This window comes from Panthera onca, chromosome F2 (assembly GCF_046562875.1).
Source record: "Panthera onca isolate mPanOnc1 chromosome F2, mPanOnc1 haplotype 2, whole genome shotgun sequence".
In the NCBI taxonomy this organism is placed as follows: Eukaryota; Metazoa; Chordata; class Mammalia; order Carnivora; family Felidae; genus Panthera; species Panthera onca.
Genome location: NC_138356.1, coordinates 14,257,752 through 14,279,305, shown reverse-complemented (window position 1 = coordinate 14,279,305; position 21,554 = coordinate 14,257,752). Strand labels below are relative to the sequence as shown.

The 21,554-nt window shown below is 40.0% G+C and overlaps 1 protein-coding gene across 1 annotated transcript in view; it reads right to left on the bottom strand.

Moving 5' to 3' along the window:
- Nucleotides 1-21,554, bottom strand: part of NKAIN3 (sodium/potassium transporting ATPase interacting 3) — a 607,771-nt gene that overhangs the window by 16,818 nt on the left and 569,399 nt on the right. The gene's annotated exons all lie outside the window — the stretch shown is intronic.

Sequence of the window (21,554 nt, the reverse complement as noted above, 5' to 3'; positions counted from 1 at the left end):
CAGTTGCTAATGACAATATTTCACTTGAAAAGCAAAAAAATCTAGGACAAAGCCTAAGCCAGATAGGATGCCAGGACAAACTATGTAAACAGGGGCTGTTTCAACCAGATTGGGACACATGGTCATCCCAGTGGACCCTTTCTCTGCATATCAGAATTCTAGTGTGAGGTAAAATTTTCAAATCTCTAAACTTAAATATTACATATTGGTAAAATTCAAATTATCAAGCTTCCGAACGAGACAAGAGTACAAGAAAATGTAAGGAACAATCACTGAAAAGTAGGTATGTAAGAAATTAAAACCATCAAGAATCCTTTATGGATAAAATGCAGCAATATGGGTTTTGGGCAACAGAAGCCTACAAGTCCATGAGATGATGACGTTCCTATATAAAAAATTAGTTTTCGATGGCTATACCAACACTTGCCATCGGCCAGAGTGGGAAGATAGTTCAAGTGAAGGAGTAAATTGGAGCATAAATTGAAGGTGAGTTTATAGATTCTTTTTTTTTTTTAATTTTTCATGCTTATTTATTTTGAGGGGGGGGCGGTGCAGAGAGAGGAAGACACAGAATCCCAACCAGGCTCCAGGCTCTGAGAGGTCAGCACAGAGCCTGATGCCGGGCTCGAAATCACGGATCTTGAGATCACAACCTGAGCCAAAGTCGGATACTTAACCAACTGAGCCACTCAAGTGCCCAAGTTTATAGATTCTTAAAGCTTATTTTTTTCCCCTAATGATGTCAAATGCTTTTTAAAAATGAAGAAAAATTTTTTAAAAGATAACCTAACTAAAGACTTAAAAACAATTCAGTAGGAAAGACCTTGGGCTTTTAAGTTCTCAGTAAGGGAGTCATATTATATGATTAATAAAGTAAAGCAACTATGTATTTTAAAATTCACTCTAAGGAGAGAGATGTGAGAAGATGCTTAATGAAGGAATTTCTCCAGGAGAAATAAGATGAATTTCAACAAAACATGAGAAGGAACAAAAAAGGCATAGATAGACTTTCAGAGGTATGAAGAAAAGAGGATTCAAAAGGAAGCATCCATGAAATCTGGAGTTATTCCAGTGAGAACACCACTTGGGGGTCTTTGGCAGAAGAGTGGCCAGGGAAGAGTTGGGAGAGACAGAAGGAAGCACGGGGAGACAAGGGGTGGGTGTTGGGGGAACAGCTTGCTGGGTGACCTCAAGGACAATTAAGTTGAATTCTCTATACTCTGTATAATTAAAGTCTCGAAGTGTAGAACAAAAAATCAGCACAATTAAGAGTTGGCAGCAGCTGTCCAGAAAAGTCAGCTATGCAGAGGGCTGCTTCCTTCACCCGTTCTGGGAAACCGAGGTGTTACTATAAAAGATCCCACAGGGAGAGCCTGCAGCCAGAAAACCCCATTGTTTGCAGCCCTTTGAAATGTATTTCTTGTGCTAACTTCCATCAGCACAGCCAAGTAACTTCTTGGAAGAAATTGTTACTTGTAACCGAATATCTTTGCGGTTACTTTAGCCATGCCACATCCCTGATGAGGATTCTCCCCGACCTGAAGGAATTACAAAGTTACTGTAGATTTCAAGCAACATCTTACTGTACGACTAGAGTTGCTTTCCACTTGGAACAGGTACACAACCAATTGCAAGTTTTCTATTTGACTATAGGAAAATTTTTGTCATAAATGAAGGTTCCAATAGGTAACTCAGCGCTCCTGACTCGGACATTGCAAACCTGATTAAGTTGATACACCTGAAGCAGCACATTTGTATAAATATACACCTCAGGCAACGCCATTTCCAGCGAGAGCTCAGGCTATCATTTAATGTCCCAGGTGGGGCACCAAGTGGGGCGCCTGGGTGGCTCAGTCGGTTAAGCGTCTGACTTCGGCTCAGGTCATGATCCCACCGTTGGTGGGTTCGAGTCCCGCGTCGGGCTCTGTGCTGACAGCTCAGAGCCTGGAGCCTGCTTTGCGTTCTGTGTCTCTCTCTCTGTCCCTCCTCCACTCAAGCTCTCTGTCACTCTCTCAAAAGAAATAAATAAACATGGAAAAAATTTAACTATATTCCTCAAGTAATTACTAGAATGTAGGTGTTTTGTTTCTGATCCAGCTAAGCGGCATGCTGCCTTGTCACTGACTCGAGAAACACCGAGCTCCTGCCACAATGCCCTTAGCTCAGTGAAATGAAAAGACTCCGGAAGATGAGGACCAATTAAACACATTTATTCTAACTTGCTTCCCGGTCTGTCACTGTTCCTTCTACTCAGGTATTGGACTGTTCTTTTTATTATTATTATTTTTTTTAACGTTTATTCCTTTTTGAGAGACAGACACAGAGCACTAGCGGGGGAGGGGCACAGAGCTGTCAGCACAGAGCCGGACGCGGGGCTTGAAATCACCAACCAGGAGAGCATGGCCTGAGTTGAAGTGGGACGCTAAACCCACCCAGCCCTAGAGTCAGTCCCTAGACTGTTCTAATAAGCATTAATTTTACAAGTACGATTTTACAAGTCGTAAGGGAGCATTTAAGGCCTTAAAAAATACAAATATCTGGGGCTCTTGAATTGTGGTTTACTTGTTCTGCGATATGAATTCATGAGAGAAAAGCCAGGGTAGAGGCTTGACACCAAGTGAGTTCACACAGATAAGATTTTGCGGCACCCCACGGCTAATGAGGGCTTTTAGGAAAGACCAGTTGTTTCGGAGGTAGCTGGCAACGAAACTCTGGGCTCCTAGGGCATGAGCTGCTTTGAAGCATCGCTCATCCGCCGTCTCCTGTCTGAAGACCCCGAGCTTGCAGAGGGCACGTTGCGCTGTGCAGAATCTCAGGCCGCGGCCGGCCTGCTCACGGCACACCGAGGGGCTGCGGGGGTGCCTCGATGGGTGCGCTGTTGATGCCGAGAGGGTGGCTGGGGCTGTGCTGCTCCCTGCCCCAAACAGCTTTATGCACCTTAAGAGCCCTTCGAACAGACCGATGGCACCCAAATGCAAGCTTGGTAGATATTCATTGTTGTTCTCTTCAGGGTGCAGGAAGTTCAGAATTTCTTAAAACCTTTCAGAAAGCACACTTAACTCAAAAAGGGAAGCATGCGGGACCCCTGAGATGCTCAAGGATAAGTCGGCCCCCGGCCGGGAAGGCAGAGTCCTCAGTGTTAGAGGTGGTGCTGTCCAGATTAGAGCTTTTCACCATTTTTCCCTCTTCCTGTCTGGAAATAGCCATGTAGAATAATAGACTCTTCTCGCCTGTCTTGTCCCCCCCTCTGTCTCAGGTACGGGCACGGAGAACTGATAGAGCTCATTGTCACTGCTGGCAACTTGGTCGGGAAAACACTGGCAGCGGTCAGGGGGAGATGCTGGAGGGTCTGGAAGCATCCCCAAGTATGTCCAGGACTTCCAGCCTCCTTGTCCTAGGGAGGGGGAGGGGAAGCAATAAGAGACCAGTAGACTTCAGCATGCCTTGGGGCAGATGTAGGGACTCTGCAAACGCTCTGTAGTTTCCGGTGGTCATTCCAAGAGCCTTAGTTCCAAAATGTGTGTGTCCTGAGAAAGTACCTGCGGTCATTCTGGTTTTCTTGGTTCCCTCATCCTCCTCCATAATTGTCTTCTTTCCACTTTGCAACGAAAGGTATTTATCTCAGCCATCGGGAATCTTATCTTGGTGCACTATCCTGGAGGGTATCATACTCTAGGTCACTAAACAAAATGACAATTATAATTTCACATGATGATGGAGTAATAGCTACTAAAGGCAATGGCTCTAATTTTTTGCTTTCAAACAATCTCGTAATAAATTTTAGTACTTTAACAATAATTTTCGGTACTAGATCACTGGGTACTTTTTAACATATATCTCAGGCACTTTACCTATAATTTCACTCTTCTCCACCTTCTTTCTTCCCTGCTTTATTTTCTCTGTTGTGCTTATCACTGTTTACAATGCTGTATTATATGTTTCAATTAAAAAAAATCTTATTTGTTGTCTGACTCCCTCACTACAATTTAAACTTTATGGGATAAGAATTTTTGTCTGATCTTGTCTGATTTTGTTCACTGCTATATCCTCAGTTCCTAAAACGGTGCCTGGTAAAAGGTATGCCTTCAAAAATATTTGGGGAAGAAAGGAATCAAAAGAATTGAGAGACACTGCTGTAATTAAATTCCTTCCATTCTCATATTTTTTTCCTGTAAACAAGGTTTCCATAATTACAACACTAGCATCAAATATTGAAAGTACCTGAGGTAGCCTATCTCATCCTAGCAGTAACTAATACTCATCCATGAATACACGAACTAGTTGAAAAAAAAAACCCAAAACACACTCCATTCGTTTCATTAAGAGGTACTCTTCCATTAAATGTTTCGTTTTATGTTTAAGTTTTTCTTTGGATAGGGTTATAGTTGCAATTATTGGCTATCAACATTACTGAGCAAATGTAAACATATTGTACATATTGATGAATATATTGATGAATACATTTATGTTTGCTCAGTCATGTTGGTGGCCAATAACTGTAAGCAAAACCTCATCCAAAGACAAACTTTGACACTTAAAATCTGGTCACAGGAAAAAATTAAATTTTTATTTATGGGACTAAATCTAAACCGATCTGCAAGTCCTTTACACTGAGCACAACAAAGCATATTGAAAGAAATTAAAGGTGTCTTAAACAAATGGAAGAATAGAAAACATTCATGGATTGTAAAAGTCAATGCTGTAAAGATATCATTTGATCTGTGGATCAATTAATCTACGGATTCAAAGCAAACTCAATAAAACTTTCAGCAGTTTAATGAAGATGCTGACTCTAAAATGTATATGAAAAGGCAAAGACTCAAGATGAGTTAAGACAATCTTAAAGAAGGACAAACCATCAAATGGCCTAATTTTGGGGTTAAGATTGATAACTGGACTATGCAAATTGCGAACTTTTATTCCTAAAAAGATAACATCCATTGAAAATAAAATTTCCAGGTATAGATAAGTTTTCATTGTAGAGATATATGATAGAATAAGAAAAAAAATTAAGAATAAACATATTACATTAAGACAGAATTCTATGGGTCAAGTGGAATGGAGGTACAAGTTCCAAAAGAAACTGGTACAACTTAAAATTCCAACTGTTAATTATTTAGGTACTTTTTAAATGGATGATTATGGCATTAAATTGCTATGCCATTTAGATTCCATGGGATACATTCAAAAGAGTAATGCCTCAGTTTATTATGGTCATGATTTGTAACACGTCAATTTTTCTAAGTTGGAATTTCACGTCTCCTCTCTCCATGGTTCTGAGTGAGGCTTGGCTACAAGAGACTTTTGTGTGGAAGATACGGCAGACATAAGGGAAGCAGAAGTTACTGTGCTCAGGAGGTTGATCTAGAGTCCCAGGCTCCCCTGTGGCGGACAGCCAAGAGCGAGATCTGGTTGGCACAGTGGGATCAGCGAACAGTTCAGTGGATGCCCAGCCCTGCCCCTCACATCTGGCAGCACCACATCAACCTTGACCTCAGAATCCGTGCTGGGAGGACAGCCCTCCCTGACCTCCTGTCTGATGTGCCAGAGAAATCACTGAAATGGCTGAGTTTTCTTGGACGTGCCTACCATGAGGAAGAAACGCTAAGTCTGGTTTGGTGATAATAAAGAAAGTCACATTTTTGTCACGTCGTTTTGGGGGTGAGGTAGAGAAGAAGTTTGTTTTCATAATTTTGTAGTATTTGAATTGGATCTTGAAATTCTGTTATTTTAATGATAAATTTTGCATATTGAGTGTCCTGTGCTAAATAAAAGCAGACAATTGATTTGGAGCAAGATCATTGGGTGTGTTACATTATATATGACTCCCTGTATCCACTTAAATTTTAATAGGTTAGCCCATTATTTTTCTCCACAGTGTGCAAGTAATTTATATTCTCACTCAATATTTAAATATGAATGTTCTGGTTTTAATCTAGTGAGTGAGCAATGTCTCTCTCTTTACCAAATTATGAAGAATTTAGTTGTTATCCTTGTTGGAAAGAAAAGCACAATTGCATGTTGGAAAGCACATGGACTTTGGCACTCGAAATATCTAGGTCAAACCTAAGTTCTGCTTCTTACAGATTAGTAGTGAGTTGAGGAAATTCTCAGGGCATCTAGAAAACAATGACCACCTCAGTGTGGTTGCCCGAGATGAGCTAATGGCCTTGGAGGGCTGGCACGCGGAAATCATGCAGCAAACGGTAGGTTGCTATGGATATTATTTGCATATTTATCTTGTTCTCATGATACATTCCCATCAACTATTGATTTCTGAAATTCCAGAAGCTTTGTGTAACTTAAGATAACAATGATTTGTGAGAATTCCTACATTCTCTTTCCCCTATTCTCCATAAGAATGTCTGTCCTTGAGGAACTTGCATTGGATTTTGAGTTTAGTTTGATTTTCTCATATTTAGAAAGAGTAGCTACTTTGGAGGAGGGAAAATTGGTTGGTCTGCCACACTTTGAAGCCTGAGATTCCACCTTTTATGAGCATTTTTTAAATTATTCTGGAAAAGTTAAGCTTCCTCACATAAAGACGTGGCGTAAGAAAGAAAATAACGCTCAGCGGAAGTAGAATTTGTGGAGTCAACTGCCATGGGAGAGTAGCTCTCCCTCTCTGCAGCGCTGGTGATAAGTCGTCCAGGAGTGTAGATCCAGTGCACAGGACCCACCCAGTACACACGTGACAACCTCCATCACCATTTGTTTGGCTTTTGACTGGCATTGCTTTTATTCTCTGCTCCTTTTTCCCCCACAGTAGCCCAAACCTTGGGGGGAGAGCTCTCTTTTTTTCTTGGCATTTCAAATCACTCCATAGGATTCTTTGTAAATATATCTACAAAATGCAAAACGCACAAAGTGACTTGTTCCTAATGTTTTCGGCATTATTCCTTTAGATGCTTATTCTAGTCGTTCTGCAAGGATCCCAAGGACCGTCTTTAGCATTTTGTCTTTGAATCTTCCACGGGGGAACTTGGTTGCAGTGTCCCTACAGGGTGTTTTGATAGTAATCAACTACGACTGCAGCTTCTCTCCTCGCTCTGAGTTGCAAGAGTTGTATCACCTTTGTAAAGATGCCCGTAAGGTACCTGCTTCTACTATCCTACCCCCTCAACACACACACACACACACACACACACACACACACACACACACACTTTTTATAGTTTGTTTTTCTCATATTTTGAAAGAAAGTACATAATTTTTTCCCCCTTTCTTACTTCAGGCTTCATGTTTAATAGCACATTTTCTATTCTTTTTAAAGTTACTCAGCTCTTTCAAAGCCACACAGGTTGCACTCTGTTTTGCCATCACAGGTTACTGTTACCCCTTCGGTTAATCTTCATCAGTAGCTCAGTAATTGGACGGAACGGCTGCTCACTGTTTTCAACCACAGTCTGGCTCTACTGAAGGCCCTTTCAATTTTTGTGGTTTTTCAAATACTGTCTGTTCAGAATCACTGGTGGCTGATGGCCTCTATGTCACTATACTGCTGGGCTCGTTCAGAGGAACCTTTTACTCTAGGGAAAACAAGATAAAACAGAATCCTGAAAACACCATCCTTTTTATTTTTCTTTGGCTACCTTTCCAGCTTCTGCTGTTTTCCTGGGTCCAGATCTCTAGAATCAGATGTTCCCATAATCAGTGCTGACAGTTGCTTCCCACTTGAAAATTTTCTAGGAGTAGGTAATATTTAATGGAATAATGAATTTCTAAAATCTCTTTGGGGCCAATAAAGCAGAATGGAATGGCCGAGAGGAAAACTAATGCTCAAAAATGTAAGGACTAAAAACAGTTCTAAGAATTTGTCTAAACAGTTATAACTTTTTCCCAGGTAATTAATCTTTTCCTTAGTTGTCCAGTTTTTCCCCCAGTCTGTATTTGTCATTCTCATCAAAATCTAGCTAATCAAGGGGTGCCTGGGTGGCTCAGTTGGTTAAGCATCCGACTTTGGCCCAGGCCGTGATCTCAGGGTTCATGGGTTCAAGCCCCGCATTGGGCTCTGTGCTGACAGCTCAGAGCCTGGAGCCTGCTTCAGATTCTGTGTCTCCCTCTCTCTCTGCCCCTCCCCCACTCATGCTCTGTCTCTCAAAAATAAATAAACGTCAAAAAAAAAAAAAAAACGAACGTAGCCAATCAAGTCACAAATACCTGTTCACTTTAATGTCTGTCTAGAATTCTTTTTTATTGTCTGTGTCTACAATTTTGGGCATTTCTCCTTGAATAGTATTATTTTTTTTAATGGCTTCTATTATTACTTCTGGTTCTCCTTGTCCTAGGAGTCTCTATCCAAAAAAATGCCATTTCTTCTGAGATCTCTTGTATAAATCCTTTTCTATTTCTTTGAATTACTGTTCAAAGAAAATTGAATCTGATCATATTCTTCCCAAGATTAAATCCATTTATTGACCCGCATCATCCAGCAGAAAATCCCAACTGGTGTGACCTGAGTAGGTACAGATGTGACAGGATATCAATTCCTTCATTTCCTGGTGTGTGTGTGTGTGTGTGTGTGTGCACACGCACAGCTTGGAGTAGGTAGCCTTCTGGGCCAGTCATTTCTTGCTGGGAGAAAAGTAATTTATTTGCCACAGAGTGCCTTATAAATGTTAGTTTTCCTTATGAGTGCCAAAATACATAACACAAAATACAAAATACAAAATAAGACAGAATCCAGGGTCCCTCAAAGCCGACCCCACCATTCACTTGGTGAACTGAACACACCAAATCACTTATCACTTCTGGGGTAATTCAGTCTTTTCCCAGGCCTTCTTGAATATTCCATGGTTGTCCCAAGCTTTTTTGACATATATTTCCCAGTATTTAAAATGCATTTTCTTTGTGCCCTTCCTGGTGATGTAATACTCTTCACATAAGACCATGTTCCCATGCTCTGAGCCATGCTTGGTACCCTGAGACACAATTAGCTTCTGCTTGTTTTTTTCTGTGCATGTGATTCACTTTATACAGATCGTTATCTGCACTTGACTCTTCTGTAATTATTTACATGTCTGGCTCACTTATTGGAATATAAAACCTCTCAGGAAAGAAACCAAGTCTTATTTATCTATGTATCCTTGTGGCCTAACACAGAAGTCTTTCAATAACTATTTCTTGAATGAATCAATCAATAAAGAATTAGCTATTTAACTTTATTTAAGCTTTAAAATTAAACGATAATATGCTGAGTCTGTACTATAAATACTTTTGGATCTTGACAGGTCAGTGACCTTGGAACAAGAAGAGATATGAGAGAATTGCAGAATCCAATAAAAAATATTTAAATGTCTACAAGGATTGGCAACCTACCGAGAATATAAAATGAACACGGAATTCTATCATGTTATATGGTTGGAAGAAGTATATGGGATGTCAGTACATGGAGAAGTACATGGAGTGTCTCTTGAGTCATATGGAAAGACATTAAAATGTTTAAAGAATTTGTGAGTATAAAACCAATCAGAAAGAGACTCTTAATAGGAGTAAAGTCTTCTGTCTACTGAAATCTAATGTCATGAGTCCTAGTGTTGTGGGCTGCTAAGCTAATCACATTTAAAGGGTATGGGATGAGACCTCCTCTTGTTCTACCAACATTAAAAAAAAGCCCAATATATCCATTAGTGGAATTTCGGTCCTGCTTGGCAGCTGACAGTCTCTCAGCATGTAGCAAATTCAAATTGTTTGAGATACTCATTCATTGGAGAAATGCATTTCCAATACTAGGAACTGACTACAGAGAGAGGAAAAGAAGCCAACTTCAAGGTTTTAAAACCCTTTTATGAAGTATAGATTAGGATATTGTAATCATTGGGATAGTCGGTGTTTATTTGGTATGTAAAATCTTTGGTTCTTAACATAATCAGACAGATCATGTTAGGTCTGGCAGATTCCCCCTGTAAAACAAATTCAAGTTTTGAATTGGCTAATTAATTTTACACTTGTGATTTTAGGTTGAAAGACATGGGAAAACTTTATTAAATTTGTGTAATATATGTTTTTTAATATGAAATTTATTGTCAAATTGGTTTCCATACAAAACCCAGTGCTCATCTCAACAGGTGCTCTCCTCAAAGCCCATCACCCACTCTCCCCTCCTCGCCGTCTCCCACCAACCCTCAGTTTATTCTCAGTATTTAAGAGTCTCTTATGGTTTGCCTCCTTCCCTCTCTGTAACTCCCCCCCTGGTTTTCTGTTGAGTTTCTCAGGATCCACATATGACTGAAAACATATGGTATCTGTCTTTCTCTGCCTGACTTATTTCACTTAGCATAACACTCTCCAGTTCCATCCACTTTGCTACAAAAATTTGTGTAATAATGAAGAAAATTTGAGATTCAATATATGCATAAGCTTATTTTATTAGATTTATAGATTTGCTGGAATATTTTAAAAACTAGTGAGTGTTTTGTTTATCAGGATGAATATCTGAAGGACTTCCAAAGAATGATAATTACAAAAAAGAATGATAATTACAATGGATTCATGAATGCAGGTTTAATATGTAAAGGGCTTTAGTTCAAATTGTATATGGAACAAATCATTTAAAGGAATTTAGACTACTAAATATAAGTAGATCAAGTAGTAATTGAAGTCCAATGGAATATTATTTAGCCTTACACAAAAATGAAATTCTGATACATGTTACGATAAGGATAGACCTTGAAAACGTGGTAAATGAAATAAGTCAGACACAAAAGAACAAATACCGTAAGATTCTATGTATATGAGGTACCTAGACTAGGTAAATACAAAGAGACAGAAAGTAAATAGGTAAATACATAGAGCCAGAAGAGAGGTTATCAGAGGCTGGGGGGAAAGGGAGATGAAGAGTTATTATTTATGGGGACACAGCTCCTCTTGATACAATGAAAAAGTTCTGGAAATCGATATTGGTGATGGTTATATAACATTGTGAATGTATTTGATGCCTCTTAATTGTACACTTAAAGATGTTCAAATGGTTCATTTTATATTATGTATTTTACCACTATAAAAATAAAAATAATTTCCCCAAAAGGCATTATCAAAATTCAGTAGGTTTATAAATAGTGAAAGTTCTATGTAGCCTTTAGAACTTAAGAAAACCCAGGTTTTAAAAACGTTGCCACTCTAATAAATAGCACAGTGATTTTAAACCCTGAATCAATATAAATAGAATTTGCTGAAAATCTTCCCTCATGGACATCAGGAAACGTACAGTGACAAAATACTAAGGAAACTTTGGCTTTCACCTGTTTTCTTGCATCTTTGTTGTGTCAAAAAAAGAAAACAGTCAGTATGACACCTTTGTTTTCCTTAAATAACAAAAAAAAACCCACCCAGATTTAATTTACTTTTCCAAATAAACATGTAGGTGAATAAACAGAAAATGAGGCAAATATAGAATAAAAGAAAAGAAAACAAAACTTAAGTCCAAGCTGTGTGTTATTTTTGCTCCCAACATGTAAAAAAAAAAAAAAAAATGGTATGGTTTTCATCATTTCCACATAGCCTTCCCTCTCGATGCATGGTTTAAAACTAAGTCCCTGATACGATCTGCCTTTTAATTCACTAGTCTTTTGACAGTCAGCAGGCCAGGGAAGTCCTGATTGCCTTTTGACCTTCCAGAACATCCAATATGAAGCTAGGCCTGAAGTCAAGGCCTTTGTTTTGGTCAGAGGCCTCTTCTAGGAAGTGACTCCCTATGCATTTGTTACTCCACCTGCCAGGAATGTTCTTCTCCTGGCCACTCACCTCACAGGTTCCTTCTTATCCATATCCTTTATCTTCTCCTTCTCCTTCAGTGCTATCTCCTCCAGGAGACCTTCCCAGGCACATAGGAGCCACCGGCACTTTGTAGAATACACAAATTGTTCTACACCCCGTTTGGTGGCAGAATTCCTGCCTGTTTCTACTTCAGGGTCTCCACCTCTGGGAACCCTTTCCTGATCATACCCTCTTGGGTGCTTCTCAGTGCCTCATGCCTCAAAGGCACTTATCACCCTGTCCTCAATCTGCTTGGTCAACTCTCCTCCAAGCAATGACTTGGTGACCCAGGTGCCTTCAACACTGTAACGGCACCATTTTAAACATGTGGCTTCCAAAGCTTCTGTGCTTCTCTGTAGCTAATAGGTAGAAAGGGAAAGAGCATGGAGAACCACATGTAGAAGGTGTTTAGGGGCCAGGCCTAGAAGTGGGCATACCTCTTCTGTTCACCTTCCATGATCTAGAATTCAATTTCATGGGACATCTAACTGCAGGAAGGCTGGGAAATGCAGTCCAGCTCTGTTTCAGGAGAAAAACCAACAAATGGGTTTAGTGAGCAGCTGGCCAGTTTCTCACACAAGCTTGTATCTAGCTATGACAAAACTTGTGAAGGTGCTATTCAATGAGTAAGGGTTGGGAAATGTTACAAGCTTTGCAGTTGATGGAACTATATATGTGGCAAAGAAAGCTGTTTTCTGGATACACCATTAACTCTAATCTAGACTTTGTGTTCTTGCAATCAAAGAGAGAGAGCAAACACAAGAGCAAATGAGACAGAGGGAAAGAGTGAGAGAGAGAGAGAGAGAGAGAGAGAGCTCCTGTTTCCTTCTATGAGAACAAGTGTGGAAAAAGTTAAAAGGCTGGTTAGGTATAATTTAGAATTAATTTACTTTGCACCTCATACAACTCAGGAGGAGAAACAAATTCTTTTAACTTCTCCCCTACTTTATTTTCATGCTGGCATCCAAGTTATATGAATATTCCCAAATACCTCACTTAGATTCCAGTTCCAAATGTTGCTCCCAGAAGGAACAGTAAATTACTTTTTCCTTAGTCAATAAAGTACGTAGTAAAAGCACATGAAGATGAGTGTTCCTTATATACCTTTTACTGTTGGTTACTTGTATGACACTTCTTTAAAGGAATTATAAAATCAGATTTCCATTGAATATTTGGTCCATGAATATAGCTCTTGAGAATATCACGTGCCCTTTTGTTATCTAAAAGGGATAAACATCTGTTTTATTGTTTGGTCTTACTTTAAAATGCTTCTGTTTTATTGTCCGATCTTACTTAAAATGCTTCAGTGTTAACAGTGGGCTATTTACTAGGGATGGCAAGTTAACATTTTAAGGATTTAATGAGAAGTCATTACTCCAAAACTAGCCAGGGTAAGTACTAACTCAAAATTTGTTACCTGTATCTGTGTTGGCAGTGTGCTTAATTTGCGTAACGATATTCAAAATAATTTTTAATTGGTAAAGTAAGTGCTGTTCAAAGGATGGGATTGCCTGGCAAAACTCAAGAGACAGGAAAGCTAGAAGAGAAAATTTTCACGGAGGGAGCAGTCAACAGTGACCAAAGCCATTAATTATAATGAAGCGTGATGAGATCTAAGTGAATTTGACAATTAAGAGGTCATTGCTGGCCTCTGAGTGAGCGTTTTCAGTAATAATGGAGGACAGAAGGCCTGACAGCAGCAGTCTGACGGTGAATAGCAGGTGAGAGAGTGAACACTATAAGTCGGGACTACTTTGTAGAAAAGTCTGAACATGGAGGGAAGAAGCATGAGAGATGGGAAAGCTAGCTGTATATACCGGGTGGGGGGTCAGGGTAATTTCTGTTTTGTTTTTTATTTTAATTATGTGACTTTATTCATAAACTGAGGAACAAGGTCCAGTGGGAGGAAGAAACTGGACAGAGAGAAGGGAAGAAAAGAGTTAGATGGGGGTGGGAAGGGAGGGTGAGAAAGAGAGAGAGAAAAAATAATTAGTGAGGCAAGGTGCCTGAATACGTGGGAGGGAACGAAGCTCTCTTTTTCTGTTGGGAAGAAGATAATCCTGGGGGAATGTAGACAGTCCGGATGGGAGAGAGACTCCAGGAACTTGTAGGGACCCCTGCCTACTGGCTTTCATTTTCTTTGTAACAGAGTCTTAGTGCCAAGGGTGTAGGGCAGAGGAGTGCAAGGTGCTGGGAATTACATCTCTCTGGGCTTCATTTCCTCATTTCCTCATCCCTAGAATGATGGTAGGGAGCTCTAAGACTGCAGTTTTAAGGGAACTGGAGAAGGTGCTGACTCGGAACGAGTGACAGGCCTGCTCACAGGCGTCGACATTGTGAAGTCGCACGAGGGCCAGTGGATGGGGGCACGTTCTTCTCTGTAACGTCACGGCAGTTTAGGAACAGGTGTAGAGAGAGGAGGGATCAATGTACTCTCACTGAAAGGCATTGGGGCATGGATACTGAATTTAGAATTAGAATGGAGACACAGGGGGCCCTCTGGGTGGCTCAGTCCGTTAAGCATCCGACTTGGGCTCAGGTCATGATCTCTCGGTCAGAGATTGAGCCCTGCGTCTGGCCCTGTGCTGAGCATGGAGCTTGCTTGGAATTCTTTTCTCTCTCCCTCTGTCCCTGTCCCACCAGCACGTGCTCTCTCTCTCTCCCTCTCTCAAAATAAATAAGAATTTAAAAATAAAATAAAATGGAGACACCGGAAGCCCTGTCAGAACGCTGTCAGTTGTTCTTCCCCCTGGGCCCCTAATCTTTCCCACTAATAATCCAGAATAAAACCATCGCACAGGATCCACGTAGAATCCTTACGGCCCATTTTTTTCTCACTGGGCCTTCAGGGTTCCATGAGGGTGTGGATTTTTTTTTTTTTTAATTTCTTACTCTGCTCCCTCATAATCACATCTGGTTCCCAAATCCCTAATCTTCCATTCTGTACCATCTGGATGGCAGATCCTGCATTCTTCCTTCTTAACTTAAGGGCATGCCACGCACGGGAGGCTGCTGGGCAACAGCGAGAACCTGAAGGCTCCGACCTGTCTGAAACAGGCATGTAGGGAGATGTGATTGTGCCTTCCCGAGCGAGACAGGCATTTGTGCAGCGGGCTTGCTTTCAGGGGTGAGGCTGATGCTTCACACTCCATCGACTATTAATCTGAGGCAGAGAGATCAGGATGTTTTGAACAGCTGCCGAAACTTTCCATTTGTAAATGAATGTAAAAAATGGGATGCACCTGATTGCACCTTGAGACAACCCCAGAGCCAGGGACATCTTCCATAGAGCTGTCGTGTCAGACCTCAGAGTGCCTTTGGGATCCCCTAAGAGATGATTTGAGTTGTTGATGTGAACAGAGCTAGATGTTGGCAGGGTTAGGACTGCCTTCATTTAATTTCTAACATCCAGTTTCAAGTGGAAACATGGGACATTAAAACCCCCTCTGGGGCAGTAGGTGTTCTTTGCTTGCTGCTGTCAACTTTCTGACAAGTAGCCAATGAATATTTTCAGGGAATATAAGTGCGTGAGCCATTTATACCTCATTGTGAATTAATCAAATTTTATTTATTGTGCAGGGAATGAGATATTTAAATTCTCATAAGGTGTGAGGAAAGACATATGAAAGATAATGTAAAGACATGGGGGTGTGTACAACAAATATACGTTTGACAAACATACGCCGGTTTCCTGTGGTGTTCCAGATACCGAACCAGGTGTTGGGATCCTAGGGTAAGTAAGCCATGATCCCCATCTACAAGTGGGGAATGCAGCTAAGTAAAAAATAAGTTGAACGCAGATTCAGAGATGTGCTTAGGGTCCGCTGAGGCATGGGAAAGAAGGTGTCCTTGGGAAGAATGTTCAAAAAGCATGTGAGGGCTGTTAGTTACTTGAAGGGAGGTGACAATGTCTCATTTGATGACTGATTGCATGTGGGAGGTGAGGAAAGAGTGAAGGAGTATGCCCAAATTTCTAGCTTGTGTGAAGAGTGGTCATTCATACCACTCTGGAGTTAGAGAATAGAGTAGGAAACCCTTTCTCCCCCATCTCTGCCAATGGAAATCCCAACCATCCTCTGAGTCCACTTGTTCATACAGTTATTCATTCAACACTCCCTTATTATCTGTTGTTTTAGAGCGTCCTTTATGCCAGGAAATGGGCTGCCTCTTGGGGATATCATGACTGAAAAATTCCAGTTATGTTAAATGTTTCCACAGGAGAATTATGCTGTCCAATGCAAGCACCTAACAGGGTACCACAGGTGCCCTCATCTAGCCTGGAGAGATTGAGAAGGAAATGGGCAAATTTGGGAAGAATAGTTAAGCTGAGATTTGCAAGATTTGTGTAGGTTAGTATGTCAGCAAAGGGAAGAGGCCTCCCTGAAAGAATCTGGTGGATTTAGGAAAATAGATGTGGCTAGAGATGAGGAGACTAGAAAATAATGGCTGTGGCTAGTCCCAGTTAGGCTGAATTATAAAAGTCCTGGTCGAGTGAAATAGGCAACAGTCTAGGTTCTACTTCATGATGAGTTTAGTACTGACTTGGGAGCTGGTTCTAGTAAAAAGGTTTCTTTATCTTGCCCCTGTGGAGAGTCTCTACTTGATTCACTGGTTTGGGTATTTGGGTGTTTATGATATTCTTCTTGAGAGATACTGTGTTTTTTTCTGACTTTATTGAGGTATAGTTGACTAATAAAATTGTGATATATTTAAATCTTCAACATGGTGACTTGATACATGTATACATTGTGAAAGGATTCTCACCACGGAGTCATTACAGAGAGAGACAGTCTTCATAACCTACCCAAGGACTGGAATTCTGTCTCTGAACCATAGCATTGTAGCTAGGATCTCATTCCATGCCACTTGCCCTTCCCACGTGTAGTGCTGGCTGAGGTCACCACCCTGCTGGACCCAACTTTTTGATAGTGAGTCTGTTCCCTGGGCCAGACTTTGTAGTTGAATTCACTCTGTGGGTCCATCTCTACCTTCCAAGTCCCTGTTCCCCCCGTGATATCTTGTCCAGGAACTGACGAACCCAAGCTCTTACACTGATGTGGTATAATGGAGGTTTAATCCACCTCCTTGGATCTTGACCTTCAAAAGTACTAAAAATCCATCCAATTTTGTTAAAGAGATGCAGGACCATCATTTGCCAAACATAAATATTTGTAAAGGCATCAGGCATTCTAAATGTAAGGCAGTATCATTTTATCAAATTTGAGAATCTTGGGTTTTGAAATCCATCTTAAAAAATGAGTTGCTTGGCCAAGAGAATTTACCAACATAAATTCGGCTATTTTTTCATTATCGGATGCTATGTGCAAAGCACTTGCTAGGCTCTAGGATAAATCGAAGAATAAAATAAAAATCCTGACCTCATAGATCATCTATTCTAGTACGAAGATTAGCCAGTTATTTTGTAGCTATTTAAAAAAGTCTTCTCATCAAATTAGGGGAATTACTTCAGACTCAAAATCTAAACTTGTGGTGAGGTTAGTTAGATACAACTCACCTGATAGTTACCAAAAGAAATTTATCCTCTCTGAGCACCACTAGATTCTTGATGGCTTATTGGACAAATGCTCTGACTCCTTTGAAATGCTGGTCATGACTACAGGATCATTCCTGAGTCTCTCTCTTGGACTCACCAAATTCTCCTGCCCCTCCACCTCAAATGTGTATATATTGCAAGGCTCACAAGACAATGGTCAGTTTTCTATTCTGAGGATCCTCCCGGCCTCTGCTGCCTTCTCTTCTTCCCGGTGGGTGCCTGAACTTTGGGTCACTCTCCTTCTCTAAGGCTTCTGCAAACATTACAAAGCCATGAAGGGACACTGAGAGATTAACATTCAAACTATTCAACTGCCCTCCCATTAGCTTCTTCAGTAAATTCTTAGGGGAAGAAAGGGGTTGTGAAAATAAAGGAAACCTCATTTAAAATGGAGCTGGGAAGCCCTGAAGGGGGAGCTCTCATGCACATACCAGGCTTCTAACCAGCAGGAAGAAGGAAGATAAGAATTATCTTGATAGGGAGGACATTTTCACATAGGAATTTCATCTTCCACTTTTAAGAAAAAGAAGGAAGATCCTCCCTGCCCCAGCAACAACTCACTAACCACCACTCATAGCCAATGAGAAATGCTCTTTCTTTGTTCTTTTCTGATGAACGCTTGTTTAAAACAATCCTCCCTAATTTCCTCCTATAACCTAATAACGGCCGGCTTTCCCTTTGTCTCTTTGGACTTGTCTGCGGTTCCCTATAGTTTGCTTGTCCCAAATTGCAATTCTTCTGCTATTACCAAAGAAACTAATTTTGCTGATAATTGACTATTTTGAAAGTAGACAGGGTTATTTATTTCCAATTCACATCATTGCTATGCTAATATCACCATCCTCTGAAAAGGAATTTATGGGCAGACAGGCAAATATATGAACACTAGCCTGTAGGAAGCCTCAAGGACAGTAGAGATATAGAATGTGTTCCAAGAGTCATGTTTCCTTCCAATGAACAGTTCCCCAAAAGTATACTATGAAGGGTCAAATGGTAGTATAAAGAGTTATTTTGAGCTTTTCAGTGTAAATTATTGAACCTGCATCTGGGGGGATTCATTTCCTTTTCAAAAACTAACTCTTAGGGTTTTCAATATACTTTTCTCCCACTATTCAACTATACAACCCAGACCGGCCTTTGTGAGACCAAACAGATGTCCTAGTTGCAATTTGAAACCTAATATCAGAAGCAGTCATGCTAGCAACAGATCCTCTGAAGAAGTCTGGTAATATTTATACAAGTTAATACTATTTTTCAGCGTCTTTTGCCTCGCCTCCACACTTTCCCAAATTAGAAACATTCTTTTTCACAAGTGTGACAAGATAGTAACAAGCCTACAAGTTCATTTTCAGCAGTAGATGATTCACAAACAAGATGTCGACAGGTTTTTATGATTACAGATTCCAAATATCCTGGTCTCACAAAAGTGTTCATGGAGATTGATAGATATTACAAAAAAGAAATAAAAATGAGACGAGAGATATAAATGGGCTTTTTCATTGGAATGAATGATGGGAAGTTCTGACCCCATCAAGCAACATTCTTCCTTTTTCAAGCTTTTTATTTCATTGTCTTTGACCTGCAATCAGAGTCCTTATAGGAGATATAGTTAGCAGAAGAGGCCGAGAGGTAACTAAGAAGATGGGTGGCTGGAAATAAATGTTTCCGCAAGCATTTATTACCCTTCAGAAATGTCCATCAGCTGAAATGTTAGTCCCATAGAAACACTTAGGCAGTGCAGGGGAGAGAAGTGGGTAGCTGTTATTAATTTTTAAGGCTGGCTGACAGCTTTCAGTCCAAGAACAAAGATTAACTTTGCATTCTGAATAATGCAGAAATTTTCATTAGTTAGAATAGGAATTGAAATGATAAATGATACATTGTCTGCCAAAATACTGTGACATTACATTATATATTTGCAGTCACCTTTCAGAATAAGCTTTCCAGAAGTATACTTAGACAGATTGGAAAGCTACCAATATTGGTTTTTTTTCACTGTATGTTTAGATTTTGGAAAAACAAATCAAAAGACACATCTTTTTGACTGTGGGTTGGTAATGTCATATCCAAAGGGCAGTTCATTACTGCACCTAAAAGCTAAGTGTTGGCACAAATTGTGCTAGTCTATGAGATCATTGCGATTGGTTTCCAGACATTTCTTTTTGTTCACATCTGCCTTGAAGACTCCGGGACAATTTAATTACAACTGCACTTTTGATTTCTACTTCTTTCAATAAAAAATGCAAAATTACACTCACTTGAGAACTATCAGCCTAAAAGGTTTGTGATTGCTTTTCCCTGTCATCTTTCTTCCAGCAGATCATCATGTCAAGTCAGTTTAGGGCATATTTATTTTGTGTTGAGCACCCAAGACTTTTTCTGGCTCTAAATTTTGTTTGAATTGATGGTAACACTATATACTAGATACAACTACTATATCCAGATGTCTCTCGATAACTTAATGTATGGCCCTCCTAATAAACACTAGAATTAAACCATTAATAGAATAGGCTTGTAGCAGCTGCTCGAATGCCAGTTTGATGGGCATTAAAATAGCTGAATCAGAGATTTCTATAGAGAAACTTACGCTAATGAAAGACACCAAAGTCAATGGAACTACAATATCTGCCAGTAGCAATACAGTCCATTATTACTCTAAAAGAGGCTGATAGAAGGTCAAAATCGTTTACCCAATTTAGATGAGCCTTTTCTTTTGCATGTCATTTTGTATTTCCAAGTTTTGCTTAAAATCACACGCCTCAAGGAAAAGTCCTTTATGTACTTATTCTAATAGATAAAAGACTATTGATTAATCCACCTTTTCTCACACAATAAGGTAGACTGGAACATTAGCATCATTCGAGGGCCTCCAAACAGCTCAGCAAGGAGGACAAGAAACAGGGGCTTTGATATCTACTTGAACATACTTTATAAAGGATTCAGCTGCGATTTATCGGTCAGTGTATCATGTTTTGAAGTTTTTTTTGAAGTATTTATTCTAATAATTTCCTTGAGGTCTCAACTGCCGTTAAAACTGTTCATGCCGGGCCAGTTGTTTTTGGAGGTGAAGCCTGTCTCTTGGAGGTGAAGCTGTGAGTTGGAGGCATGCTGCCGATTTTCTGTGCATTAACTTTGTCAGACTGTGGAGCTACCAATGGGACTCCTGAAAATACACTTTCTGAAGGTAACCTCATCGTGGGAAGTGTTGTCATTACAACGGCACTTTTGAAATGTCAGAAACTTTCTGGTTTATCTCTTGTTTAGAAAAAAATCTCTAAGCCAGCATAAAAGATACGATGCAGTATGTTCACACATTTTCACTACCTGAGAGTTTAATCTCAGGGTCTAATATTTTTTTCCAGTTGGGTAAATAAATCCTCATTGTCAACTGGATTCCAGTTCGTATACTGTGACCGCATCTATTTGGTGGGAAGCATTCATCAGACCCCTTCGGAGTTGTGTTCTAGAAAGAAGTTATCACGGTGAGCTGGACACTTATCCTCATTTTTTTAAAGGGTCAAGTTTATAACCCAGGGAGTTTAACTATGATGATATAACTGAATCATTGAGATGGGTGGGTGTGATTTGGTTATCTAATAATGATTTATTTTAAAGAATGAACTAAAATTTTCTTTAGTGTTGCATGAGATCATAACAGTTCTGCCAAGAATTGCCTTACATTAGCAGGCACTCAATAAAGGCCAGTGTTGGCATATGTGGCTAAATCTTCACCTACATAACTTCAGGTCATATATGTCTTTTACTTTTTTGGTGGTATTCTGCTGAAACATGACTCCTTAGCATTTTAGCATCCCGTTAGTTATTTTTCAGCATCGCTTCTTTAAATTTGGGGTGTTTTTTTCACATCTCACCTTGAAGGTTGTCATTTTTAGTTTCTGTGGAGCACTTTATAAAATTTGTGTTCACATACTTCTTGCTGGAATGTACTGTTTTCATGTTATTGGTATTAGTCAGATTTCAAAATTCTGCAGCTAGCATACTTACAATTGACAATGGATAAAACGATCCCTGGTTTTCTATTCAACATTATCTTTAAATCTCTGAAGAAAACTTGCTAAGACATGATCCGACAGCCATCTGTAGGCTTACAGCCTCTGGGCATCCTCATACACAGCTTGATTTGAGGGTTTCAATACCTATGCCACCTTATTTGCGTGCAGTTCAGTTTGCAAACACTTGATTATAATTTTACCATTCTGCATTCGGTCACTTTAAATTCCAAATA